The sequence below is a fragment of the Pyrus communis genome, chromosome 11 (genome assembly GCF_041283825.1).
Source record: "Pyrus communis isolate YQ-2024b chromosome 11, ASM4128382v1, whole genome shotgun sequence".
Classification (NCBI taxonomy): Eukaryota; Viridiplantae; Streptophyta; class Magnoliopsida; order Rosales; family Rosaceae; genus Pyrus; species Pyrus communis.
The window spans coordinates 15,849,573-15,865,169 of record NC_142575.1 but is presented as its reverse complement, the minus strand read 5'-3'; the positions used below and the strand labels follow the sequence as shown (position 1 = coordinate 15,865,169).

General features: G+C 36.3%; 1 protein-coding gene across 1 annotated transcript in view; it reads left to right on the top strand.

Annotated features, from left to right (window-relative positions):
* The window catches only part of LOC137742967 (indole-3-acetaldehyde oxidase-like), a 59,027-nt gene that overhangs the window by 25,703 nt on the left and 17,727 nt on the right, over nucleotides 1-15,597 (top strand). The gene's annotated exons all lie outside the window — the stretch shown is intronic.

The following is a 15,597-nucleotide window of genomic DNA, read 5'->3' as shown; positions in this document are numbered from 1 at the left end:
ACTCATTCCAACGACCAATTCCCTTCGAATATCTAGAAGCCCCCAGTATCAATCAGATCGAGCCTGAAGTAGTAGCCATCATCAATGCTTGAGAAAATTGGATGGAGGAAATCACTGATTAGATACGGGATGAAACACTACCAAAGGATCATAACCTAGCCAGAAACTTAATCTAGAAGGTTGACGACATATATAGTCATCCGCGGGAAGCTCTATTGGTGTTCCTACTCCAAACCATATACCTTATGTGCCACACCATAGATTGGCCGGCAAATTCTGAATCACATCCATTCTTGGATCTGGGACAATCATGCTAGAGGGACGTCGTTAGCCCAAAAAACAATGATCATAGGTTACTACTATCTTACCATGCGACAAAGTGCAAATAGCTATGCCCAAAGTTCTAATAAATGTTAAAGGCACGCTTCTATGAACCATCAACACGTGGAAGAACTCAATACCCTGACAGGTTCATGGCCCTTCATACAATGGGGTATAATTTAGTAGGACCTCTTAAGAACACTCCAGGAAACAAACATTACTTGATAGTGGCAATAGACTACTTTTTGATATGGATAGAAGTGGAACCTCTAACAAGAATCATGGTCACAGTCGTCAAGTCTTTTGTTTGGAACAATATTATTCATTGATAGGGATTTCCCATGCCATACTAGCCAATAGCGGGCTACAATTTACCGGCTCCGAAGTCACAGACTAGTACGAAGAACTTGGGATCCGCCATGTCACCTCCACTATGAGATACCCCCAATGCAATGGACATGCAAAAGCCTAAAAAAAAACCATCCTCCAGTGCTTGAAGAAAAGACAAAGGTCGGTCCTGAGATTTTTGAGGCTTGAAGTGGCGCCAAAACATGTGCCCTAACTTTATTTAAGAAAATTATTTGTTTTCACATGTAAGACTTCGAAAAAATTATTAGAAAAGCACTTCAAACTCAATAAATTAGAAACACAGGAAAAACTAATTTATTTTGTATTGAAAGAAGGGAACCAAAAAACCCCAGACTTACAAGTAGATAGATGATGAGTTTTGTTTTCCTTTATCTGAATTTTTACAAGTAGATAGATGATCAGTTTTGTTTTCCTTTTATCTAAATTTTTAAAGTGTTTTATTGCCACGTAGTTTACGGTCAAGTGGTATCCTCTTCACCTGTAAGTGAGAGGTTTTAGGGTCGATTTTTGCCAAAGGCGAACTTGAACTACATTATTGCTAGCCCATTATGAGGCTAAGCCCGCTCCCCCACCCCTTTAGTGTAGATAATATCATTTGTTTTAAAAAAATATTTTTAGATAAATTGTGAGGTGTTTTTGCTTATTTACTAACCTTGTCAATACGAGACTAAAAAATAATTATGTTTTCAAACTTTTAATTGATATGTATAAGTAATGAATGAGCACTAAATTAAACCTATTGGTGACACAATATATGATTTGCAAATTTGGTCTATGAATTACTCTTTGTTGAAGGTTAGACATGAATTGGAATGAATGTTTAAAAACTACACATAACATTTTGAACTCATAACCTCTCATTAATTTTAAACAACAAAAATCATTGCTTCTGATTAAACTTCTTGATCATTTAGCCAAATTTCATAAGTTTAAACTCTTATGAAAAGAAATTCATAAAAATTGGAAAGTAAAAAAACACATAGTATTCCAAACCTAGGGCATCCTCGTTAATTTTAAACAACATAAACAACCACTTTTGATCAAACTTTTTTTTATCATTTGTATTCTTATGAAAAGAAATTTGTAAAAATTGAAAGTAAATAAACATACATGGTGTTTCAAACCCAACACCTCCTCATTAATTTCAAACAACAAAAACCCCCAGTTCTAGTTAAATTTCTTTGCCATGTAACCAAATTTTATAAATTTATACTATTATAAAAACATATATGAATATAACACCCTAATAATTTTGGTGCCCCCAACTTTTTGGGCCCCGAATGGTCGCCTAGCCCGCATTGGGTCTGGGCCTACCTTAGAAAGTACAATAACCAAAGAAAAATAAGTGGCTGGAAGAACTACCCATAGTCCTATGGGCATATCGCATAATAGTTCGGAAAGCTACAAGGGAAACTCCATTCTTTATGGCTTACGGAAAAGAGGCCATCCCATTTCAAATCAAAATCATGTCAAATCTGTATACCGAAGAATGAACCATCCTGGAAAATATGAGGATTCTAAAAATCTGACCCATATGTCGACGACTATGTTTCCAAAGAACTTTCATTTAAGATTCATTGGAAATGTACGTGCAACCCAGTTTGGGAAGAGAAACTCCTTTCTCGCACTACGTTGCAATTGTCAAAGCTCTTAACCTAAAAACATGGGAGAAGTATGGAAAATTTCACTAAACCTATGTTTTATAGGATATTTTCAATATATGCGAAGTCGACTTAGATCTGACCAATGTTGAAAAACAGCTCGGAGCAAATGGGCTCCTCATGGGTTTAATATTCAATTCCTAGTACCAAACAAGGTGGTACTCCAGATATCGCAATTAGAGTCCTTCATAAAATGCAAAGTTTAGGAGGTAATGTTTTTCCAATCAACATTGCCAAGAGGGGTTTTTTAAAACTCTATCTTGGGCCTACAAACTTAATCGTGTTTTTGCTCTGTTGCTTATTTTATTTCTCAAAGTTCGTTTACTTATTTGGAAACATTTATCGGATTGAAAATTCTTTATGCCAAAAGATACACAAGACATGAGATTCTCTTACAAATTAATCATTACTTCCAAAGTTACAAAGAAGATATAACTAGTACAATGGTTTGGGGGTGACAAACCCTTACCCCTAGTGAAAGAGAAAATCTGGGGTCGAAACAACATGTTGCACTAGAATCACTGATTCAAGCAGTGGCAGAGCCAGAAAACTAGATTATGAGGGGCCTCTTGAGTCATAGAAAGAAATTAGGCTTTGAAGTATAATTAATGAAGAAAAATTAAAGGTTTTGTTTTCTGTATTTGCATGGAAAATTCTAATCAAACAAGAATGGTGGAGCTTTATATTATGTATGAAAAAAAATTAGTATTGAAATGATTATATCATAAGAATTAAACTTGTTTACAAGTTTTGATAAAATAAAAAAATAGAATCGAACAAAAATTTAAGATCATAACTTAAAATTAGACTTTGCTCTAGACGGTATAAGTCTTTGATTTATATCGTCTAGCCAAAACAAAGGGTAGTTTTTTATATGTTTAAACATAATGCTAATTATAACCAAAAAAGAAGGGCTTAATTTTATTATGGTAAAAAACAAGGCAAATTATAAGGATTTTTTCTTCTTTCAGCTTAAAAAAAAAACTTAAAAATGTTGAAACACAAAGCAAGTCTCGAACCAAGGTCATTTCGATATGCAAAACACCAAAACCAATGAGCTATGTGCTCATTTTTGTGAAAGCTTGCAGGCAATATGTATAAGAGCTAAAGTTTCAGGATAGGCTTAGGCCTTTGCTGGTCTCTATGTGGCTCCACCACTGGATTCAAGAGAGAATACCACTATCAAGTTAGCACCACACTACATCCACCTTGTTGCATACCGAGCACGACACTACATTAAGGCCGGAGTCCGCCACCGTCCCCGTCTATGAGTAGAGGAAATGGAAAGAAACAAAGACGAAGAATTCACAAGAACGTTTTATCACCTTAAAGGAATTCGACTCCATGCAAATTTTGCGCTAAAAGCTAGGGAGGGAAGAACGTTGGTGAAAAGACACTCTTATGTGACTTCAATGCTCAAACCACATAAGTACCGCGTGGGTTAGTGTTTGAATGAAGAAGCATCACCGCCATCATCATCAAGTGCCAGAAGAGGAAGAAAATGGTGATGAAAGATCTCCACAAGAGTGACAAGCCAATCCAGGGGATCAACTCCGATGCAAGATCTACATCGTGTATGACACATGGGGATGGGTGTTATAGAACGAGTTGCAAGAAGCGTGAAAAATTATCGAGCAAGTTGCTGGAAGTAAGGAGACATTTCTGGGATTATGTAGGGATTTACAGTGGACAACACGATTTTCTGGGATCAAAGTTTTCTTCAATGAAAGACTCAAAAGAAGATTAGGGTTGAGCAAAGGAAAAACAGACGTCATGGTAGAAAGAAGAAAGGATAAGAAAAATGTTATTTGAGAAGGCTATATAAAGGAAGATCAGAAGAGGATTTCACCGTTGAAGTCAAAGGGTCATCATCGGGTTAGCATGAGTGAGGATCAAGGCCAATCAATGAGATATATGATTTCTTTTTCGAGGAGCATATGTGTGAAACGGAGGCATATTCTAAGAATTTGAAGACCAAACAGTACGTATTCCAGCTTACTTCAATAAGCATGGTCTTTGGATAAAAATCCATTCTCAAAGGAATAAGTTGCCTCTCATACAGATAGTTAAGGGCAATTGCGGGACCATGATTTTTCAGGACCAGAGTAAGTCTGATCTAAATATAGTTACCTCAAAAGTTCGGTCATGGATTCACCAACTCCAAGTGGAGCTGTAGTAGACGGAGTAGTGGTGCCACCATCACTCTACTCCGGGGCACCAACTCCAAGTGGAGCTGTAGTAGACGGAGTAGGGTTTCTTTCCGCATGGTATAAATATACCTACTTAGGGTTCATCTATGGTAACGCAATCTAAACACTTGAATTCTCTGGCTTACTGCTTGAGTCTAATTTCATTCACTAACTTGACCGCCGGAGAGCCTTTGGCCATCACACATCCCCCTTCAGCAGGATCTTAGGCTTGCTCACAACTATTTATTGTTTTGTAAGTTGCTCAGATTTACTCAGATTTGTGCTCGATCACCATTCATGGAAGTGTGCGCATTCAGTTCCAACAGTTCCGTTTTGTCAATTTGGTTTAGGTTATGTACGATTTTTTTTACCTGAAAATTGTTTTAAAGAACAAATCAGGCAAAAGCCCAATCTCTTGTAAGCAAACCAAACTAACATAAAAGTGAACACGTTTCAAAGGTGCGGACCGAATTAGGTCCATTGAATCAAATCTGAACGATTGAAAACAAATCCATCAAAATGTGTTTAAGGTGAAACCGAGGTCCATTGAATCAAATTTGAACGGTTGAAAACAAATCCATCAAAATGTGTTTAAGGTGAAACCGGGTCGTGAATGTCACACATCTCAATCTAGTGGTATCACAGGTAGATAGTTAGGAATGACGTCAAGAATTTAGTTTGATTAAGAGAGAAAGTTAAGAGAGAAAATAGCAGAGATAGTCTGTGAGGGAGTGAAATAAGAGTGATTGAGTGAGGTAGTGGAGAGTGCACACGGGGAAAAGGGATAGAACCATGGGGAAAAGAAGATGTGGAAAATAAAGAAATCAAAAGAAATGAATGTAGATGATTAAAATAAGAAAAATTTGCTACAATTCATAGGTAATCACGATAAGGGATTTCAAATCCCAAAGTTAAAAAATTTGCTACAATTCATAGGTAATCACGATAAGAGATGGAAGTCCAAAAAGAGGTGAGAAGAGTGAGCTGGAGTTTGGGTTGACCTCATACCTCTAATTTCGAACAAAGGGATGAGAAAAAGAGTTGAGAAGAATAAGCTGGGTTTTGTCCCATATTTTCTGTTGTGGCTTGAAAGTTCCATTTTTTTGGCGACTAAAGCTTCGACAGGCATAGTAAGGTAGGGTGTTTAGTTCTAAGTTTCTACATCAACGATTTATGGAATAAATGAGTTGTTTATAAGATGAATTAATACTTAGAAGTTAAATTAAGGTTTGTGTTTCATGTTAAGGCCTATGGGTTGTGGAATAAACTTTACTTTTTGACGTGCTACAAAAATGGGATGGAACAATTTCTAGTTTAAGTGTTCAATTGCAAAAATTTGTGAAATTTTTTTCGTAATGTGCATGTGGTGTGCATATGGTGTGCACAAATACAACTTAATATGAGAAGCATGAATTTTCACTAGTTATAATGCACATATGTTGGGCCCTGGAATTTAGCGAGTATGACCACACCCTGGTTGGGCTCGGTGAAAAAAAAATTAAGAAAAAGATTAGAGGACATTAAGGGTCATGCTTGTCTATGAAATAACAATAACGAGTATCTTGTTTTCCACGTGCACGGTTAAGCGATGGTTGATATACGTAACAAGACTTTTCAAACTACCACTGTAACCTTATCTACGTAACGATTATGTTTTAAGTGTATCCATTGTGCATATAATGTGCATGTGTGTATGTATAGTGTATATAGTGGTGACATCACAAGTGACGACGTCATTTTTCTAATTTCAAAGAGAGAGTTGTGAGCTCTAGGTTTTTGGGTTAGCTCAGATCTATTAGCATATCATGTAAATGTCATGTTCTAGTCAAAGATTTATAAACTACAAATCTCTAAGGGATTTCTAGAATCTAGTGTAACGACCCAAAATTTCTAATTCGGAAGCTAATTACTTAGATAGGGCCCAAATTCATTTTCTTAGCAAATTTCACTAAAAGATTAATCTCATGTATTTTATTATGGCTGCATCTAACCTTCTCGTTAGATTGCCTACGTACCTTACTAAGGGATCAAGCCATTAGTAGTTCACATTACGCTTCTAGAACAACATACTAAAATTTCATTTCGATCCAATGGTCGGATCTCCGCCAATCACAACATTAGAGTGGCGGTTGACGTTTTAATTTACTAACTTGCAAATCCAATTCGGGAAAATCCGTACGTCGGATTCCCGATCCGTAAGTTCTTAAGGTCCTCAAATATTATGTACTGTAATGTCTCAAAGTTTGGTGACGATCCAATGGTTGAATGGTTGTCAATTACGAAAAATCGTACGATGGTACAATTATCCAAAAATTTGAATATTCAAATCATCGCATCAAATTTCAACGAACAAACTTTGGATATGGGCTCAGGACATCAAGGATGTCCCATTGACCAAAATCCATGTAAACAAATTCTCCCCCTCGCGTCGCCACATACGTCGCCGAGCGTGGTAGTTTCTGGCGATTGGAAACCTACTTTTTCGTCGAACTCCAAATTCTACCAAAATTTACAAGAAGATAAAGCTCAACAAGAGGAACAAGTTTTATACCTTTAACAAAGTCCAAAAGTGGACGGAAGAGGGTCAATTTCATTGATAAAACTAGCGGGTGCCTAAAGCTTCCCGATGTTGATTCGTCACCCACGGTGGTCTAATAGGATCAAAGCTAGTTGGGATTTACTCCTGGGATGATGGGCTACAAAACCCAGGTGGTGGCATCGGCCATCGCTTTGCTTATTCATCGAAAAAATGAAAAGGGTGGTCGAAGCACCATTGGTTTTCATCGGTTTTTATGGCCTCATACCGCCACATATGGTGGCTTATCAAGGTGGTTCTTGGTTGGATTTTGTAGAAGAGAGTGAGAGCTTCAAGACTGGGTCACGAATTGGGTTAGGGTTTCTGGGCCTTTTGGGTCAGTTTTCCTCTTTCTGGAAACTTCCTAATTTTGGTTGTCTAATTATAGAGACTTACTACTAATAGTAAGTCCACTTGTCTAAAAGGTTTCACTACTTCCGAGGCTCGTAACTTCTCTGTTCTAACTTGGAATTAAGATCCGTTTGCACCTACACGCTTGTAGGGTCGTCCTCTATTCAAATATATCAAGAATTACGATAACCAAATAGGGCATTTTTTGTCATTCCCCACTTAACGAAAAATTATACGACATAATTAATTGGGTAAATCGCTGTTTACTACTCTCAAGTTTCGTGGTTTTCAACATTTATTACATGAAGTTTTTTTCGTCCCAGAGTCATACCTAAAGTGTTAATTTTGGGACAGTCTCATACATCCGTTAGTGTGGCTATTAAGTTTTCTGTTAACTGATGACGTGGCACCCACGTGGACAATGATTAGGCGCTGTGTGTCATTAAAAAATTAAAAAAAAACTTAAACTATTAAAATAATTAATTAAATAAAAGTTAAAAAAACAAGAAAAAATTATTCCCCAGATCCCTTTTGTCTTCCCCACCCTGATCCCCTTCCCTTTTCCCTCTGCACCACTGCACATCCGCTCTCACCTTCACTCTCCATTCTTTCTCTCTCTCACTCTCTGCTCTCTCACTTACTCTCACTTTCCGCTCTCACTCCCCAGATCCCTCTGCACCTCTACATATCCATCATTCTCCAGATCTCCTTTGTCTTCCCCACCCCGAGTGACTTGTTGTGACATGTGTGACGATAAAGGCCTTTCTGTGGAAGAGAGGGTTGCCGTGCTTCCATCCGAGGACGAGGGACTTGTCGGGTTCTTGGAGAGGTTGTGAGAGTTGAGGATGGTGCAGACGGTGTTGAGTTCTTGGATGGTGAAGGGGTTGAGAGGGTGGTGGGGGTGTCGGAGTTGTGGAGTCCATAATCACAATGGAGTCGCACCATATATATATATATATATATATATATATATATATATATATATATCACATGAATGCCAACTCATTCACCAAAATTGTGAATAATGCATTCACCATGCATGTCACATGAAAGCCACTTCATTCACAAAAATTTTGAGATAATGCATTCACAAGGCACATGCAATTCACATAAGTGCCTTATGATGCATAAAACTGATGAAATATTGCAATATCACAGCAATCACATTTCACATCATCAAACACGATACTATATATAAATATATGTATATATATTCCCTCTTTTACTAGTGCGAGATTCAAAACACATATATATCTCACATTAATGCCACATTAATCATAGAAATTATGAATAATGCAAAATCAATGCAAATCAAAATTCACATAGCATATTGTTCACAAAATTTATGAAATAATGCATTCACATTGCGTATCATATTTCACAGCAATAATAATTCAAGAATATAACAAATTAGGAAGTAGGATCGTTCGCTCTGATACCAATTTTGTAACGACCCGAAATTTCTAATTCGGAAGCCAATTACTTAGATAGGCCCCAAATTCATTTTCTTAGCAAATTTCACTAAAAGATTAATCTCAGGTATTTTATTATGGCAGCATCAAACCTTCTCGTTAGATTGCCTACGTACCTTACTAAGGGATCAAGCCATTCGTGGTTCACATTACGCTTCTAGAACAACATACTAAAATTTCATTTCAATCCAATGGTCAGATCTCCACCAATCACAGCATTCAAGTGGCGCTCGACATTTTAATTTACTAACTTGCAAATCCAATTCGGGAAAATTCGTACGTCGGATTCCTGATCCGTAAGTTCCTAAGGTCCTCAAATATTAGGTACTATAATGTCTCAAAGTTTAGTGACGATCCAACGGTTGAATTGTCATCAATTACGAAAAATCGTACGACGGTACAATTATCCAAAAATTTGAATATTCGAATCATCGCATCAAATTTCAACGAACGGACTTTGGATATGGGATCAGGACATCAAGGATGTCCTGCTGACCAAAATCCATGTAAACAAATTCTCCCCACATGCCACCACACCCGCCGCCTCGGGTGGTAGTTTCTGGTAACCGGAAACCCACGTTTTCGTCGTACTCCAAATTCTACCAAAATTTACAAGAAGATAGAGCTCAACAAGAGGAACAAGTTTTATACCTGCCACGAAGTCCAAAAGTGGACGGAAGAGGGTCAATTCCACTAATAAAACCGGCGGGTGTCTAAAGCTTTCCGGTGTCGATTCGTCTCCCACGATGGTCCAACGGGATCAAAGCTGGTCAGGATTTACTACCGGGATGATGGGCTACAAAATCCAAATGGTGGCATCGGCCATCGCTTTGCCGATTCACCGGAAAAATGAAAAGGGTGGCCAGAGCACCACTGGTTTTCATCGGTTTTTATGGCCTCACACCGCCACATACCGTGGCTAATCAAGGTGGTTCTTGGTTGGATTTTGTAGAGGGGAGTGAGAGCTTCGTGATGGTGGTGGTGGCGTTGAAAAACTCCACCGGAGTTGGCCGAAATTGGCGTAAAAAAATGGGATGTCGCGGGAGTCAACTGGGTCACGAATTGGGTTGGGGTTTCTGGGCCTTTTGGATCAGTTTTCCTCTTTCTAGAAACTTCATAATTTTGGCTGTCTAATTATAGAGAGTTACTATACTATTCCACGTGTCAAAAAGGTCTCACTACTTCTGAGGCTCGTAATTTCTCCGTTCTAACTCAGAATTAAGATCCGTTTGCACCTACACGCTCGTAGGGTCGTCCTCTATTCAAATATATCAAGAATTACGATAAAATATATGAGGAGAAAATACGTCCTCGTATAGTTACGCTAAACGAATAGGGCACTTTTCATCATTCCCCACTTAACAAAAAATTATACAACATAATTAATTCTTAATCCGGAAGTGGGATTTCACATTTTCCCCTTTCGAATTTCATAACCATAAATCGATCTATTTCTAATTTCATCCACCTAAACAATAACATGAATATCCACATAATTTCTAAAATTTTGAGGGTATTACATCTAGGCCCCAACATATCCTCCAACGCTGCCAATTGCATGATGCATGTCCACCACAAAATCGATCTCGTTGCACGTATTGATACATATAACAAATTTGGGATTTTTTTCGAACTTCGAGGTAAAAGGCGTTCATCTGTAGAGGAGAGAGAGAGAGAGAGATTGCAACAGAAAAAATAGTGTCTTTAGTTTTCATAATGGATTTTCTTTCAAATTTGAAAAAAAATTAGACTGAAAATTGGTTTGGACCCAGATGGGTTTTGAATGGGATTTCGAATTTGGGGAAGAAGATGATGATTTGAGGAAGAAATTCTCAATCTGCAACTGCAAGTGATAAATGTGTTCATTTATCAAAAGGGCCAATCAACAAACACCAACTATCTCCAAATAAATCAAATCTTCCAACTAGGTTACAAAGAAGCAAAATTTGGTTGTTGTATGAATTTCAGAAAAATTAGAGGGAGGGGGAGGGAGGCAGAGAGAGAGAGAAAGAGTAAAAGAATTTCAGAAAAATTAGAGGGAGGGGGAGGGAGGCAGAGAGAGAGAAAGAGTAAAGACGAAGTAGAGAGGGAGAAATCAGAAAATGGAAGGAAATAACTCATTTATATATGAGGGCAATTTGGTCATTTCAAGGTGTAGAAAAATTTTTATTTATTTCCGATTGTTGTGCATGGAGTGTACATGTTGTGTGCATATTAAAAAAAAATTCTATTTATGTCTCATGATTAAGAAAATGCCTATTTTGTCTATTTCCCAATTAAAATTAAATGTGGGTCCCACCACTTAATTATAGCAATAGGGTAGGAAATGTATTGAATTTATTTCTTTTAAACGTAACTAAATCATATGGACTTCGAATTTGGTTCCACTCGTGCCCACACGATGACGACCACTACTAGAAACGTGTGTGTGTCTTTGGGTCAAGCCCAAATAATACTTAGTTAGGCACGAGGCCTAATTAATAAAATGGTGACTTTGGATGCGGTCCCTAGCTATCAATATTTTTTTATTGAAGCCTTGCTGGTTTTCAATTTTTGATCGAAGTTCCTGAAATTAATGTGATAATTTATTTCTATGTATGTTACTATATTTTTTAAATTAAAAATTGAAATTTATAGTTGTTTATATTAATGAGATTTTAAATAAAAACTCATAATTTGTGGGATTAAAAATATTAAAATATAAATTATACTATTGTGTGTGTGTGTGTGTGTGTGTGTGTGTGTGTGTAAACATGGGTACATTCATCAAAATTAACAAAAAAATTATTGTACCAAAACATGGGTACATTCTTCAAAACCACAAAAAAAAAGAAAAAAAAAAGAAAAAAAAAGGTGGGGGGGGGGATATTAGGCTTAATAACATTAGTAAATTTCTTCGTTTAAACTTGACATGGATACATTCTCAAATCAAAAGAAAAGAATGTCCCCATATAAGTTAAAAAATGGAGTAGAGAAAAATTGAATAGATTTTAAATAAAAAAAAGGGTACATTTTACATATAACAAATTGGTATATTTAAGAAAGGGTACATTTTAACATTAAAATTTGAAAAAAATTACATGAAGGGTGCATGTAAGATTAAAAAATTGAAGAATATTTTATAAAAAGCTAATGGCTACAAACTTATTCTAATTTTTTATTTATTTTGGAAATGTTTTGAATTGAAAATTAGTTAGGAGTCTAATAAAGGTGTGAGTATTAAAATTCTATATCAATTATTAATTTTTATTTTAAAAAATTATGTAACTAACATGTTAATTCATCATTACATCTTGGATCAAAATCTGAAAACCAATATGATTTTAGTCAATGAACATTAGCAACTAGGGGCCAGCTACTAATTTTAACTTAATAAAATACTAACAGAGACAGGCCTACTTGCCCAATTGCTTAACGAACCCAATGAATAAATCATTGATATTACAATCTGCAACCCGTAATACTGGCAACTCACTGTTGTTTGTATAAACAAGTAATGGAATCCCGATGGTGCAAAATTATCATTTTGCCCCTCTTTGGAAAAAGAGCATAAATCGTCCAATTTACACCTCATTCATGCTCACGTGTTCGTAAGGACACGTACTACCTAGAAAGACGTGAAAATGGACAGAGAGTGATAAAGAATCAAATGTCCACTTAGGATTTCCACTTAGCCAACCAAGGGCATTTTTTGAAAATTTTCAATGCTAGGGAATAAAATATGATTAAATTTGGGATGGGATGTGATAGGTTATGATGAATTTGGATGCCCTAGGTCTTGTTTCTTATGTTTTCAATCTATTATTTTCATGTGTTAAATTTGATGCTTAATAATTTTCAGTTTAATTCAAATTTTCATTCCACAAAGCTTCTCAATTAGATTTGTTAAAATTTCTGTGGGAAGATATTCATAATTAATTATTATATTATTATTTCATCGTATAGTTGTGAGCACTAATTTCGAGATTAATGAGGTTAATTTGTGTTATTTTTGGAAAAGAAGATACTTTAGACATTTAAACAGTTAGATCTTAAATTTTTTTTTTTTAAACAAATATCTAGTAATTAAAGGTTTTTTTTTTAATTAGCACCCCATATTAATATTTAATAATAATGAACCCATAAAATTTAGGTTTTAACCCAAAAACAGTTTTTCTCCTCCAACCCTTTTAAGTTAATTTAGCTCGATATTATTAAAGAATGAATTTAGAATAATTTTTTTCTTAATGTAACTTTTTACAAAAAAAAATAAATAAAATTACGTAGACTATTCTAATCTATTCTAATCTAATTTTATGAACATTTTAACCTAAAAATATTTAGATTCTACTAAATATTGAAAAATGTGACAGCCCGTTCCTAATTTGAAGATTTTATTAAATTCTAAATGAGTGAATTGACAAAAACGCCCTTAGTGGCGAGATTATCAACTTTCGTTGACCATCATTACATGATGAGTTTTTATTTTACCATATTCTCGAAGTACTTGATGGTACAAACGTATAGGTGCAAGCGAAATCAAATTTAAAATTACGATGGAGATTTTATGGACTTACGAATATGAAACGCGATATGGTAATTTTACATTTCGCATGAGATATTTTATGTTTCTCTTTTATGGCCTTGTCCCTTACACCTGTGTCTCCCTCGCATTTTCCCCTATTTTTTTTCTTTTGAAACACTCTCATCTCTATCTTATTCTCCCCTATTATATTCACTCTCTCTCTATTCTTTAACTCTCTCATCTTTGTAAACACAGAGACTCGACAGCGGTCACCACTGCCTACCTCCTCTGGCGAGCTCCCCAGGAAATGCTAAACCACACCAGACCACCATGTCATATCCCCCTCTGTCTCTCTTGTATTCTACACCTCTCTCCCTCAACCTCTCTGTCGTCTCTTTCACCCCTACAAACACTGGACAACCGTGAGGCTGAGATCATCATCATCGCCACTCCGGCGAACTCCAGACCACCACTGACTACCAGACTCTCTCCCACTTTCCTTACCTCATTCTCTCGTCCCTCCCTCTAAAAGTGCAGAGAAAACACATCATCACCACATCCATTTTCCTAGCAAAACTCCACTGTGCAACCATGGTAATTATCGAAATCCTTCAGATTTTTCCTTTCAAACATGATCTGGTACTGTTTGTAACCTCTATACTTGATTTGGAGGATAGTTGTTGCAGAAATGGCTAAGGGAGAGACTTCCCTAGATTTTTGGAAACCTAGAACCGTGACCACCTGGCCACTTTTAGGCCATTTTTCCGGCCAACACATACCATAAATAGGCCCCACTTTGGCATATTTTTGTTCCATACATTTCTAGCTTCAAATTTGCTTTTGAATCATCGAGTTTGGTGAAGAATTAAGCACGGAATGAGCTCTCAATTTTAGTTAAAAAACCTGTAAAAATCTGAAAATCGCGATGACCGGCGCATGTATAGTGCGTGGCTGCCTGTGTAGCCATCTTGTGGCGGCGCGTGCGGTGATGCATGGAGGAACTCGAGATTCCTCCTTAGGTTTCTCGACGTGCCGAATCCAAATCCGCCGACCGTTTTCTAAAATTCAACCATTTTAAAGTAGGTTCTTTATTAACCGTACTTTGTACAAAAACGTGTATATACGTTATATATTTATGTGAATGGTTTCGCTTCTAGGTGAAACGCATCGCAAGGATCTTTGATGTTTGGGGCCATTCTTTCACGTGTACATTCACATCGCACCGTAAGCTCACTTTAGATCCATTGTAGGTGTTAGTCTTGTCCTAGATTGCTATAGGCAATTAGGACTCGTATGTGATGTGCATAGCATCAGTCTTCACGTGATTGTAGTACTATAGCATAAATCATTATTACACCCAATCCTGTTCATGTTGGAATATCTCTGCATGAACTCATGTGTTAGCATATGTCGATGAGAACTCAATATGATATGTTTATTTCTGTGAGATATTGTAATTACTAGAAGTTATATGCTTATTTACGAATTGTTATGAAGTATTGCATTTTTTAGTTATTGCTGACTACGATAAGTACTTTCATGCTATACGTAGTATATTATATTTGGAAACTATACTTGTTTTACGGCGATGGGCTATTATGTTTTCAAAAAGGTTTCTACAAAGCTTTATTTTTAAGCCACTCACCCTTGTTTTTTCGCCTCTCCAGGATTTAGTGCCAATGTTCGTATCAACAAGGATCTCTAGGAAACACTGATATCGGAGCTACTTCTGATGGTATAGTTTTTATTCTAATTTTACTATACTGTACTTATGCTCTGACATCATGTGTGAAATGGATCCATTCCCACTCATATGCGCACTCTTACATTTAGGCACTTTTAGGTTTAAATTTATTTACATTTTTTCACATCACTACACTTTATGGCTTCATCACCTTCCTTTGCTGACCAACAAAGCTAATTCTGAGTCCAAGTGGACATTTCAGATTGGGATGACAAAATCACTAAGCCGACACCGTAAAAATTGTGGAACACTATGAAGGAATATGAAACATATGAAATAAATTTTTTTAATTACTTTAACTGTTAGATTTAAATTTGGACTGTTAGATCATTTTTTTTATCGTTGGATTTGACTATATTAGTTCTTAGCAGTTGGATTCAATGAATTTATAAATATAAAATTAAAAAGAAT